The sequence below is a fragment of the Dendrobium catenatum genome, unplaced genomic scaffold (genome assembly GCF_001605985.2).
Source record: "Dendrobium catenatum unplaced genomic scaffold, ASM160598v2 fragScaff_scaffold_932, whole genome shotgun sequence".
In the NCBI taxonomy this organism is placed as follows: domain Eukaryota; kingdom Viridiplantae; phylum Streptophyta; class Magnoliopsida; order Asparagales; family Orchidaceae; genus Dendrobium; species Dendrobium catenatum.
The window spans coordinates 699,687-714,110 of record NW_021319394.1 but is presented as its reverse complement, the minus strand read 5'-3'; positions in this window follow the sequence as shown (position 1 = coordinate 714,110).

Below are 14,424 nucleotides of genomic sequence, written 5' to 3'. Positions count from 1 at the left end.
GATATAATTGACTGGAAAGTGCTCTATTGATTGAGATGATTTCCCTATTGTAGCATTGTACGCTGCCGTAGTGTTATTGAATATTGTATATTGATACCGAATAAATCGTATTGAATAATTGGATTGACTGATTTGCAAGAGTACGTTCTGACACGAGTCCCTTATTGAATTAATTGATGCTATTGATTGCTATTAGTTGACACAGACATTCTATTGATTGGACAGATGATATAGATTCAACGAATTGACTAGACGACACGATTGATTGAACCGATAGTATTGATTGATAGACACTGCTACGATGGATAGATATTGACTGGAAGCACTTACTGATTTGATTGCTGAGGCGTATTGATTTATCGATGTTTTTACCGCTGTATTGATTATTGACTATTGATTTCCGTACTGCATTGACTACTGATTTGATTTCCGCTGTACAGACTTGAGTTCATTGACTATGGATTTCCGCATTGCATAGACTCATTGACCATTGATTGACATGATTTGATTGACCTGCATATTGATAGCATCGCCGTGCTTTGATTTCAGTTGTAGGCTTTGGTGACCTGCTGGGCTTTGTAAAGCTCATTATATGTGGTTGAAAATTTTCAGGTCCGAGCAAGGAAGCAGGAATGGAGATTGATCAAAACTGTCGACGAATCCTTTCACTATTGATATATGGGGCATCACACGATAAAACCCAAAAAAACTACTCAGTCAATAAAAAATGTGCATTTCTTAGGATTAGTACAAATTTGATCCTTCCTTAAGACCTAACAGACCTGCTTTAAGTGGTCTAAGTGCTGACTCATAGATTGACTATAGATAAGAATGTCGTCAAAGTAGACAACGATAAACTTGCCCACGAAAGGGCGCAGCACTTGGGTCATGATTCTCATGAATGTACTTGAGGCATTACTCAACCCGAAAGGCATGACCATCCACTCGTACAGACCATCCTTGGTCTTGAAGGTAGTCTTCCACTCATCACCGGGTCGAATCCGGATTTGGTGATATCCACTGTTGAGATTAATTTTGGAGAAGAGAGTGGCTCCAGTCATCATATCAAGTATATCATCTAACCTCGGGATAGGAAAATGATATTTAACTATTATTAACATGACTATCAACGCATCTTCTCCACGTAACATCCTTCTTCGGTGTAAGAAGAGCTGGTACAACATAAGGGCTGAGACTTTTCTTGATATAGCCCCGTTGTAGAAACTCATCCACCTGCTTCTTAAGTTCAACATGTCTGTGGGATTCATACAGTAGTGGGGTAGGTTGGGGAGAAAGGCTCCAGTGGAAGATATCAGCAAAGTCACTCAGTATGGGTTGGACCTCCTGAGGAATAGGCTCATCAGACTCAGTGGAAGTCTCACGGCCAACCAAGGCGTATAGGGGTGCGCCTTGGGCAATATCAAAATCCAGGACCTTAGCGGTCACAAGGTTCAGCCCCTTCTTGGACTTGATTGGATTGGGTTTAAGATCATCCTTAACCCTGACTGTGATGGTAAAAGCCTGATCTTTTTGCTCGCATACTCAAACACGCAGGTGTTTGAAAGTCCACAGATGTGGACATCATTATCAAAGATCTAGGGACGCCCTAAGATGATTTGTCCAACATCCATTATTAGCACATCAAACCAAGCATTCTCCTTATAGTCAGCGAAGGAGATGGGTATGAGGCTTCGTTCTTTCACTTTTAAGGCAGTGGAGTTGACCCAAGCTACCTTGTAGGGGTTAGGATGAGGAACGACAGACAGACTAAATTTAGACACAATGTTGGAGGAGATAGCATTGATGCAATTGCCAATATCCATTATGAGTTTACAATTTTTGTCCATAATTCTGGTGTAGGCGTGAAAGATTGAAGTCATATGCCAGTCATCAGTGATAAAAGGTTGTGACAGTGCACATCTCACCACATAGATGGGAGAGGTGTCAACTTTCTGAATTCACCTTCCTCTTTAACCTGGTGAATTTGATCAACCTCGGGCTTAGACTTCTTCGGTGATCTCCTCAATAATAGTGACTTTGTAAGGACTCGAACACTAAGAGGAGATATGTCCATACCCCTGACATCGAAAGCACTTGGTCCCTGGGTGGTACATAGAGGTATCCGAGGTGGGAGGCTTACTCCTAAAGTCAGGACGGAGTGTGGGAGGACCAAAAGGTGGTCGGGCAGGGTTTTTAGGGGTCGGCCGAGCAGTGGAGTGGTTAGGGGACGAACTACTAGAGTGTTGGTAGAAAGGTTTAGAGTCTTGGTGTCGAGTAGACTGTTGGGGACGGGTTTCCTCAAGGTCTAACACTAGGTTGTAGGAATTTTCTAGGGTAGTGACGTTTTGGGCAAATAGTTCGTTGCGTAGGTCCTCACTCAATCCCGTACGAAACATGGACAGAATTTGAGCGGGGGTAGTAGAGGTCTCCCCCTTACAGTGAATCAGGTAATCGTTGAAGGCTGCAATGTAATCCTTTACTTGTTTAATACCTTGGTTTAACCTATTTCACCTATTAAGGAGTCTAGAGAAATACAAATGAGACAAATACTTTTATTTGAGCTCATGTTTCATCGAGGACCAATCAGTGATAGGATACTCATTTCAGGTTTCTCTAAGGCTTTCAAGGTTGGCCTAAAATTGACCAGCCCTACGATGAGTTTCATTTCCACAAATTTAACCTTCCTAGTCTCAGAGATGTTATACCATTTAAAGAAACTATTCATGCCCCTAATCCAATCCAGAAAGAACTGGGGATCAAGGGTTCCGTCAAAGGTTGGGGCATCTACCTTGATGTTCTTCAACAGAGGTATATCAGGATTATTATGAAGGTCATGATCGTATTGAGGAACATGATAAGGGCCACGAGGGTGTCCCTCATCTGGTAAGGTATCGTCCCCATACAGCGGAGGTCTAGAAGGTGTGTAAGGTGTAGGGTGGTTCCTAACTCGATATAGTGTATCGAATCGTTCAGTCGTTTGGCGACGGAGCTCAGCTAAATCATATTGGGTTTCCTTAAGTTGTTGGCTGATAGTGTTCATTTGACCTACCAACATATCTAAGGTCATGTGAAGTTGTTCCGGGTCCATCCTAAGTCTAAGGGCGACTCAGAACTATGCAAATGTGAAAGAGATTAATATGCTAACAGACAAATAAGTTTAATGTGTGCAGGATGCAATTTAGATGCTGTGGGCTCCGAAAATTCGGCCCCGGCCTCCCCGCCGCGCGATTTCTTTTTTTTTATTATTTTGGCAAGGGAGTTTTAACAAACTATGTTCCGGGGTAAATTTTGGATGGCAGATGAGTTTGTAGATAAGACACTACCCAGAGATTTCGCCCTCAATTTTGCGAGGACTTTATGATCTGAGTTCTGGTTTCCTATAGGCGCAAGCCCCCCTATAGTTAATTACCCCTCCCGATCACGAGAGAGAACTTTCGATTAAGGCTAGTCGTCAATCAGATACGTATAGAGAATACGTGTTATCTTGCATATAGTAGCAGGATGGGTTTGGATTTGAAAACTGGATTTTGATTTGAGAATTTGGAGAGTTTGGAAATTTTTGGAGATTGAAAATTTGATATTTAAAATAGGAACTTCACCATCTTGCACTTAAAGCGGATGGTGGGGGAATGGATGATAGACCCGATCAAGATCCCATGGTTCCGTCGTCCCGGGCCATCGTGGTCCCTGGTCTACTTAGTCAGAGGAGGTAGTCGACCCAACCTGACAGAAGGATCCTTGTCGGCAGCCATGGGTTGCTTCGTCTAAGGGGACCTTGTAGACCTGGGTTGGATGTTTGTCTAAGGGGACAAATTTGAATCCACCTTAGCTGACAGAGGGCTTTGTGCCCTATCGATCATATCCTATTGATTCATATCTCAAGGATTTGATGCCAATAAGGAGCGTATTGGCTCTGGCCATAACCGGTATTGCGTGGTGTCATTTGGCGGCGAAACCACTCGGTTCAGTGGGCCCCGAGTCATAACCGTTTACCTGCAGTGTCATTTGACGGCGAAACTGCCGGTTAGAGGACACGTACCACGTCCTTACTGGCAAGAGATTGTTTGAGAATGGATCCTAGTGATATTTTCGACTAGGCATTAGCTCTTTGTGAGCTGAAGTAGTTTTCATTTTGTCCACCTCGACAAACTGTTGTGGAGGGTGGATGGATTTTGCTTTAAGTACGGATGGATGATTTCAATTTTAAGTATTTTTGGAATTTTGAATATTTTTGGGATTTTTGGGAGGAGCTTTGGAATATTCGGAATAAACTTTGGATATTTGGGAGGCATTTGGAAAATATTTGGGAACCCCTCCGGTTGAGATATGTATTCAACACGGCCATCATCGGGGTATTTAGGGGTCATTTCTTTTTATGGATTGAACCTTGTCAACTCGACCAAACTGTTGCTCGAGGATCGGGTTTCGTAGGCTTTATACCCTTGATAGTGAATTCTCATTGTTGTAGGCCTTGAAGGCCCAATATGAATATATTAAGACAAATATATCAGTCATAGCAATCGTATATTTGTTTGAGAGTTCGAACCTTGTCGACTCCTATTGACCCGTATAGGAGGATCAGGTTCGAACTAGAATTCACTTGTCAACCCGCGCAGCATCCCTAGACGTCACGTGTATACCAATAACACGCTCGTCGGGGCCCATGCGAGTTCTTGATTGCTTTTACCCCTTTTAGTGTAACTATGTGTATACAAACTACGGTGCACGTGCAGGGGTATTTTGAAATAATTATAGTTGTATAGGTAATTGTCATTATGAGTGCACACAACTTTTCATTTGAGAGCTTGTACACGCCTTCTGTCCGCTAGTACGAGTGTTGCAAATTCGGTGGCGTTCTGGTCTTGATACTGACTCCCCCCTTTCTCAATCACCGGGGAGATTTTCTGGATTCGGGAGTCAAAGACTGCTGATTTGGGGAGAACTTCCTTCAAGATCTTTGGTGTAGTAGACCATCATTTTTGGTATTTGTAGACATCAGAACTGTTTTCTTCTCGAGTATATAACTAAGAAGAGGCTTTGGAACACCAGGAAGTTTGGTTCTAATTTGTTCAAATTTCCTTTCTGATTCTGGTAGGGAGTGTACTTTTTCGTACACCGGGTTGCCTTTGTACCCGACGTGCTTGTAGATCTTGATCACCACTGTCGTAGATGATATCCGTACTTGTGTCCACAGTGATTCATTGTACTTTCAATACACGGTTGTTATCCACAAATATCCATTTGCAGGGGACTGCTGCATCTACTACGACCTCCTGAAAATGTTTGTAGAAGACCCATTGCTTCTACATCATATCCACCCTTTCACCAATCTCGGGTGGTTGAACGATTGCATCTGTTGTAGGGGCAGATCTTTGGTTGTTAGATATGAGTAGGAGTCGTACACCTTACAACTGTTCATTTCTTTTTGTAAGTATAGTACATTGACTTGGTGGGGACTGTTGTATGTACCACGAGCTCCTAGGAGTGTTTGTAGAAGAACCATTGCTCCAATCATCAAATCCACCTTTTCACCAATCTCAGGTGGTTGTTGTACTTGTTTGACCTCGTAGGGATCGTCGCAGGAGATGTACTTGTGTCCACAGTAGTTCGTTGTACATACGACATACATACTGTTGTTATCCACAAGTATTCATTTGCTGGAGATCAGTTGTATCCGCTACGACCTCCTTGTAGTATTCGTAAGAGAGCCCTTGCTTTTGTATTGAAACCACCTTTCACCAATCTCAGGTGGGTATTGTTGATTGTACTTATTTGTAGATGTGGGTTTTTGATTGCTGGTCTCCAATATCGCCATCTCAATCAACAGGCATTGTAGGGATTGTTGTAGGAATTCTTGCATCGAGGTCTTACAACATACTTTGTGTCACTACTGAACGTACGAATGTCCTTGTAGTTTGAGTTCCCTCGTGCGTGATTTGATCTTTTGTCCTTTTGAATTCAGGTCTTTTATCATTCATATCAAGTTTGGGTCCAGCTTGAGTTCAATTTGAGTTCCTTGCTCTCCACATTTTGTTCCAGTTTGAGTTCAAGTAGTGAGCTTGAGTGATCTTACTCAATTCATGTTAGAGTTCATTTGAGTTTGAGTTCTATGTTCGGGTCCTCTGATATTGCACAGTTCGAGTTCCAAGAACAAGTTCAAGTGCTGGTTCAAAGTTTTCTGGGATCTTTTGAGTTCAATTGTATGTTCGTATTGACTTGATTTTGATTTCAATTTGATTTTATCTCATTTGGTTTTGATCTTTAGAAATCACTTAGAGTTTTAGTCCACAAGTCCACTGTTCTTCGTATAGGTCCTCTGCTCATTTTAATTCAATTTATATGTATTATTGTCCGAGTACAGGTCTTCTACATTGTTGCCCAAGGTCTTTATATTGTTCAAGTTCTTTGTGCATTTCAGTGAAAATTTCGGCAGCACCCCGGCATATCCCCCGTTTGGGGGAAAATTGGGGAGCTGGGCCTTCCCACCACGCTACTAGAGCGTGTATGGTAGGTGTCCTTGGACACCGCGGCCGTACAAAATTTCATCCCACCACGCTACAAGAGCGTGTATGGGGCCTTCAGCCACCGCATTAATTATAATTAATTATAATAATTTAATTAGAATTAAATATAATTAATTATAATAATTATAATTAATTAAAAATAACAATTTTAATTAATTATATTCAATTAATATAATTATAATTAAATATACATTATAAAAATAATAATAACAAAATAACCATCCCTCTCTTTCTCTCTCGGGTTCGACGGATCCACGGGATTTGGCCGGGAAGCGTGCGAGAGGGACCAAGTTACCTTCACTGGAGGCGAGCTCCCGTCGGGCTTCCGACCTGACCGGAATGGAAAGTCTTCACGGAGCAAAGTCGGCCGGCCGCATCTGAGTTGAAGAGCGGCGAAAGGAAGAAAGTTACGTTCACTGCCCGTAAGCTCCCCTTGTTGGTTCCGAACAAAATGTCGTAACTTTCGGTTCGGCAGGAGGGAAGGTCGTAGAAGCAGTGAAGTCGCACAGCCACGAGAGAGCCGAAGCAGCCGTCGGACTCACGGGATTTGGCCGAACGAGCGTGCAAAGGGGAGGAAGTTATCTTCAGTGCACGCGAGCTCCCGTTGTTGTTTCCGATCAAAATGTGTAACTTCCGATCCTACTGGAAGGGAAAGTCGATGGAGGAGCAAAGCCGAACAGCTCTGAAGGAGCAGGAGGAATGACGAGCTCCAGTTGTTGATCCCGATCAAAATGTCGTGGCTTCCGATCGGATGGAGAAAGTCGTCGAGGGAGAGGGATCGGACAAACTGCACTGCCGGCGAGCTCCAGTTATTGCTTCCGATTGAAATGTTAGAACTTCCGATCTTCACTGCTAGTGAGCTCTGGCGCTTGCTTCCGATCAAACTGTCGTAACTTCCGATCCAACCTGAAGGGCACGTCGTTGTCGAGGGAGCTTCGTCGAACGAGAGAGGGAGAGAGCGGGAGAGGGAAATCGAGAGAGAGCTTGCAGAGGAAGAGAGGAGTCGAATGAGAGCGGGCAATCTCATTTCTTCGACACTTAATGTGATAGAGAGGTGAACGTGGGAGAAATGACGCGGACATGTCGGCGACGTGCTGAATTCGGCGCCGGACAGGTATTTTTATTTTTCATTTTTTTTTAAGTTACGGGTCATCAGATGCTAAACATATAAGAAATGTTTTCCTAATAGGCACCTAAATGCAACCATGCTCTGATACTAAAATGATGTAGCACTAAATGCGTAAGTAATTATGTAATGCTAAAAATACATGCCTTTTAATTAGAGAAATAATAATTACATATACTTTTAGCAATTTAAACAAATATTAAAATAACAAAGAGATGATTTAAGCTTGGGCCAAATTACAAGATAAAAGTTAGACTCACGAATAATCAGTTCCAATCATAATTAGCATAGCATGGAGGAGTTCAAAGGAAATCCCTATGTTACAATATAAATTAGGCACTGATTGGATTCACTCACTCGCACTCTTGATGTAGGCTAAGCAAAGATAGGTTGCACAACCTTTATGATGCCTCAAATTAAAGGGAAGACTTAGAAAAGCAAAAGACTTAGAGGAAAAATTCATCTTTATTTGGATTTAGAAACGATCTGCCACTGAACAAGAGAGATTAGATTGTCGATAGTGGTGACAAGAGAAAATATAATCCTTTCGACGTAGTCTTAAATGGTACGGTCGACCTCCAAGTTGATGCCGAAGAACGGAGACTTGAGGATGTCAACTTTCCATTGATCGTTGTAAACAAACACATGATCACGTTCTGGGTCAACCATACATCAAGGACCCGCTAATTACAAAGTTCTGAAACTTTTGGATAGCAATCGGTGAACTTCCGTATGGTAGGACAACAAGGAGAAGATGCAGAAATTTCGGGACAGCACTTGTTCTGCTACTAGACAACAAGTAAGAGATGTTCTGGACAACAATCTTGTTGGTATTGGAAGTCCTGGATAGCAAATACGATACGGGAAAATTCTGGATAGCAATCTTCTAGTTCAAAAATCTGGATAGCAGTTGCAAGTGGATCTAGGCGGCAAGGGCTTGATGTGGTCGGCTATGGGAAAGAGAAAATATCTCTTACTTGGCAAGGAAAATAATTGGGGAGGTAATGAAGGAGATGGCATCAAAAAAAAAAGAAGGGATGAGAGAAGGTAGGTCGGCGAGTAAAGGGGTGGGGAGATGGGGAAGAGAATAATGGGGTTGCCAAAGAGGGATGTTTAATTAGGGAATGTGTTGTTATGACAAATCCCTAATTAAATTAAATTGATGTCATTTAAGAACTTTCCTAAAATAAATCATCTTATTTTAGGCAAGAATTTCAAATTCAAAATAGATTGGAATTTGAAATTAATAACTTTCCTAGTTTAAGATGTTTAATAAATGGAAAGTATTAAATGGGAATTTGAATTTTGGAGGCAAAGGGGAGGAGGTTGAGGCCGACGGCTAGGGTTAGGATTAGGGTTTGGGAGCCGGCAGTTAGGGAGGGCTATGGGGCTTGGACCGGCGGCTTGGAGGAGGGGAGGAACCTTGGAGCCGACGGTTTGGGCAGGAAGGGATTGGCCTTGTGGCCGACAGCTTGGAGGTGGAAAAGGGTGGTTGGCCGGGGTTGTGGTGGTGGAGGGGGTTCGACCGAGAGAGGGAGAAGGGGAGGGATGGTCGGCGGTTAAGGAGGAGAGAGAGGAGGGATTGGAGGAAAGAGGAGGACCACGAACCCGGACGCTTCCTGCAGTTGGTGGGGGTACTACGCCACCCTCACTTAGGGACTTAAAGCAAGCTCTCTCAAGAACTCTCACAACTGACAAACAAAGTGTAGAAAAGTTTTCTTCATAATCATCATTACCCTCAAACGATGAGGTGGTGGATTTAAATAGCCAACATACAATGAAGAAAAATAAAATATCAACATAACCTTAGGGGATCACATAGGACAACTCCCTCAAGTGAGGGTACATATGAAAAATAGATAATAACAAACTCAATACAATCATAAAAATAAAATTAATACAAATAAGGTGCAATTGTGGTCATAAATTCTCGGCCACATCTCTGATAAACTCTCCATGGTTGGATGTCCTCATCAGTAAAAGTATTACAATGTCTAAAAGTGTATCGCGTGAGTGTACCAAAAAGCGTGCAAATAAATAAAAGTATACGAATATGCTATGCCAATACATCGAAATATATGTAAGCGCATCATATGAGAGAACCAAAAAGTATGCCAATACATTGAAAATATATGTGTGTCATATAAGTGCATTGAAAAGTGTGCAAGTGCATCATGCAAATACATCAAAGCATGCACATCATTTAATTAAAAAAATTAATTCCTTGCATGTGCTCAGAAAAATATGCTAATCATACAAATACAACATTTGAAAATATTATACGGGGTAAAAGTTACGGGGTAAAAGTGAGCTAAATGAAATCATTTTTCAAGTTAATCATCCACATGTACCCCAACAAATATGTTAATCATGCAAACAACAAAGTCTAAGAAGGTTGTACGGAGTTAAAAGCAAGCTAAACTAAAGCTCTCTTACCAAATTGAACACTTGTCTGTGTTTCAACCGATGCATCAAACTCCTAATCATAAGGTCCTAGAATGCTGCATGAGCTAAATTTGAATTTAAATATCAAGTCCAATTCTTATTTAAAAGGACTGAAGTTGACAAGACCTAAATCAATGATGAATATATAAGACCATTAAATTACAAAAAAAGGTTTATTTTACATTAATATTAGGTCTTTAAAGCCCTCTTTGAGAGAAATGCATTAAAAATACAAACTCTCAAATTCAACCCTAGTGTTATAATTCACAAAACTGATATCGAAATAGATCCTTTGTTAACAAACAAATAGAACTGACAAGATTCAAATAATAAAAATATGAATTATTCAAAATTCTAATGATGGTCGTGTTGAAAATGAACGTCACCAAATGGGTCCATTTCTTTTAAATATCAAATCTTTGCATGCAAATGAAGATATTGTTAAATGAATTCAATAATCTCTCTAATGATGGTCGTATTGAAAGTGAAGAATGAAAACCCAAACATAATCATGAGATTTTAATCAAGTTTTACTTTCCTCCACTATCTTCTTTAAGTCCAATGAAATTTTTATCCTAAATATTTAAGTGTATGTAGTTGAATTGTGGGGGGCTTGAGTAAGAATTTTACTTCAATCAGTAAAATTTCATTTAAATTTTAAAGTGTAATCCACTAATGCATTTTTTAATCACAAACATTGAGTCAATAATGCTGCTCAACGTGATCATATATTCATATCACTCTCATGGCAGAAGCATAGATAACATATTGATGTTTACTTCTATTTTATTCATATATGTTTTGATGCTCTAGCTGCTTTACAGTCCGTTTATTTTATGTGCTTGTACAAATGCCAAAACTAATTTGATATATGCACTTTTCTTCTGTTTTTTTTCTCCTGTTCGGTTCTTAAACGTGCATTCTGCATAGCCTCAATATAAATCCAGAAGTTAACTTGCATAAATCTTGCAGTGCATAGCTGATTAAATTTTCAGTATTTATTAGTATTTAACAACTATAATGCCAAACAGTTTTCACTACTTAATATCCTCATTATTTGATAAATCTGGATTCACTAAATCCTACTTGCAGCCAAACAGCCCCTAATTGGTTTTTTTTTTCTGGTGTCGTTCCTGAGGGTGTCAATATTTGACACGATCCAAAAACCCGACACGAACTCGACCCGAAAATTCCGGGTTAGGGTCAACCCGGACCTGAAATAGGTCGGGTTCGAATTCAACAAATTAACCGTTTAAAAAATTAGGTCAAGTTGACCTAGAAACCCAAAATTGACTCGCTTTTGACCTGAAAACCCCTTTTTACCCGAAAACTAGCAATTTTTTGTCGGCCTTGGATCATTCGGGTTGTGTCGAGTTGACCCATACCTGAAGCTGGTCGGGTTCGGATCCGAATAACCGACCAGTTTGTAAAAATGGGTCGGATTCGGGTTGACCCAAATAGTAATGGTTCAATTTCGGGTTCGACCCGAACCCGACTGGGGACGATAAAGATGGTTTTTCAGCCAACTTTGTGGTAGAATCTGGCGGACTCGGTAACTGCGCCTGCCAAACTCTCACCGGAGCTTTCGAAATTGGGCTATTTGTAGATGAAACGGTGGCCAAAGAAGGCTTTTTGGATGAAGAGGCTTCTGATTGCGGAGCTAAAAAAATGGAGCCCTTCGCTGAAGAAGAAGTGTGAGCGGGAGGAAGACGGCACGGAGGCCGAGATTCATCGTGATATAAAGGATCCTGCAGCGGCGCTGTGCTCCTCGGAATGGGCGGGTTAAGAGAGCCTTGCTCTTGCTTTTCCCGGCCATGGCCTAGGATGCGTCTGAGAGCGTCAAGAAGAAACATCTTTGATTCTGTCTAAGGTTTCAGAACGAAAATCTATAGCGGGCTAAAGAAAAGAATAACTGGTGCACCGAGGGATTCCATTTTGGAAAAGCATTGGTGCACTGAGTGATTCCATTTTTTTAGAAGACGACGGGCCAACGCCAGGGAAAGTGGAAAGATGCTCTTTGCTTCTTCCTACGAATGTAGAAGTTCGCGCCTTTTATCTCCTATAAAAGGAATGTGATGCCATTTTGAGCTTGTATCTCTGTTTTTTTTTTATTTTTTATTTTTTATTTTGGAGGGTATATTTTGTAATATTTTGAGTATTTTGGATATTGGGGTGAATTTGGGGCAAAGCCCATATATTAAGAAAAATAAAAAATTAAAGACTTACAAAAAGAATAGCCTGAAAAATCGGCTAAGAATAAAAGCAATAAACCCAAAAAAGAAACCAAAAACCTTACAGAAGGTTTCCAAAAAATACATAACTCAGAATATGCGGAAACCGCCTAAGGACATAAATAACCTCAGAGCAATGTTAGTCAGATGTCCAAAGCCAACTGGTTCGTCGAAAAATACATACACAGTTGCCAAAAAGAAGAGCAGTAGTTTGATAAGCAGGGTGCAACAAAAAACTGCCAGGCCAAGTGACAAACCACAAGCGATCCAAAATCCCATTGGCCATCCATGGGAAGAAGGCACACAAGCGGTTCCGATCATCATCGTCCAGTAAAAACCAAAAACCAGGCCACCAAAAATCAAGAGAAACGGGAAGGAAACGAATAGTAGAACAAATATGTATTTTCTTCCTTACAACCCATCGCCAAGCCAAAACTTTAACTAATTTCTGGCATAACACAAACCGAGAAGTAGAAAAACCCAAAAATCTCCTGTTATTCCTCTCCCTCCATAGAAAGTATACAGCCCCACAAATTACAGAAAAATAGAAATTCTTCTCCACTTTGTTATAGATGCCCAAATCATCAATAAAATTAAAACAAATGCAGGATAATAGGTCTAAATAGGAAGAAGGTGGGAGATAACAGCAAAAGAGTAGTTGCATTGAAAAAACAGATGAGAGCTGCTCTCCAAATCCAGGTGGAAAAGCGGGCAAATAGCATCTATAAAAATGTTCCTCTTAGCTAAAATGTCAGCTAGCTTTAAGCCACCCCTAATCAAAAGCCAAGTGTATGAAGAAAATCTGAGGGTTGCATGTTTGCGTCAAATCAACTTGTACCAACTCACAACATTCCTCCCAGCAAAATAATTCAATCTAAAATCTTTGAAACAAGGATTGGCAATATCAATCTAGTTAATAATAGCAGCAGTGTTATCCGAAAAAGGAGGCTAGTTTAAGTTGCCTAATCCCAGCGGGAATAAAATCCGACAAACACCAATTGTAATTCCAGAAGTCCGAAATGGCCCCGTGAAGAAATGGGGAGGGAGGTAAGCATTCAACTAAAGATTTTCCTCTAATCCAAAGGTCCCCAAAAAAATTTATTTGTTACAATTCTCAACATTCACATTAAAGTTAATATACCCTTTTATCTTAACTGCAACCCTGCAAATACTCTTCCAGAATTTGGAGGATTTAGTAGGTAACAGTTTCCAGAGAGAGCTATACTTTAATTTGAACCAATCAAAGATCAGAGAGCTGGAGTTAAAAAACCTCCAGATGAAGGAACAGGCAAAGCCGTGAGAGAGGGTCAGGCATCCCCAGCCCTCCAAATATGGTTGGAAGACAGGCATCATCCCAAGCAATGAGATGTAATTTTCCCCCCTCTAAAGAGCCACGATAAAGAAATTTAGAGCACATTCTGTCAATGATTTTGCAATATTCTTTTGGTATAAACTTGGGTGTCCATTTCTAGAGAATGAACGGTCTTCCAGAAAGAAACCACGGTCCTCCAGACCAAGCAACCTCGAAGTCTTCCGCCAAAGAAATTTTAAACAAAAAAATTCATCGTTTAGAGAAAGAAGTTCGATAGAACCTTTGATGGACCAAACCTTTTTAATCGCGTTATGCAGGCTCAAGTAGGTAGGTCTGGGACCAACCGAATATCCAACCAGCGAGAGGCCCAAATATGGCACTCCAAGTTTAAGATCTTTAGCAGAGAACGGAACCCTAGACGGTGGGTTAATATAAGAAACCTCGAAGTTGCTAGCGACAAGATCATGGTTGGTGAGATTTGAAATGAAGTTGAGACCGGAAGGAACAGAGATAGAAGGGGCCACCGAACCCGGGGGAGGTGGATCATTTAGGTAAGAGGAAGAGCCCTCCCTGCGGAGAAGGGAAGGTAAAACAGGCGGGAGGGAGCATAATTAGGGTTTTCGCCAGGAGAACAAAAAACCCTCGATGCTCAAACCAAAAAAATGCTTGTTTCTCTATACGTAGACCATTTCTCTCTACTCTTGGCAACCTGGGGAGTATGGCAAGAGGACTACAGAGCAACTTAGAGGTACGGCGTCATTACTACAATGTGTATATATATATATA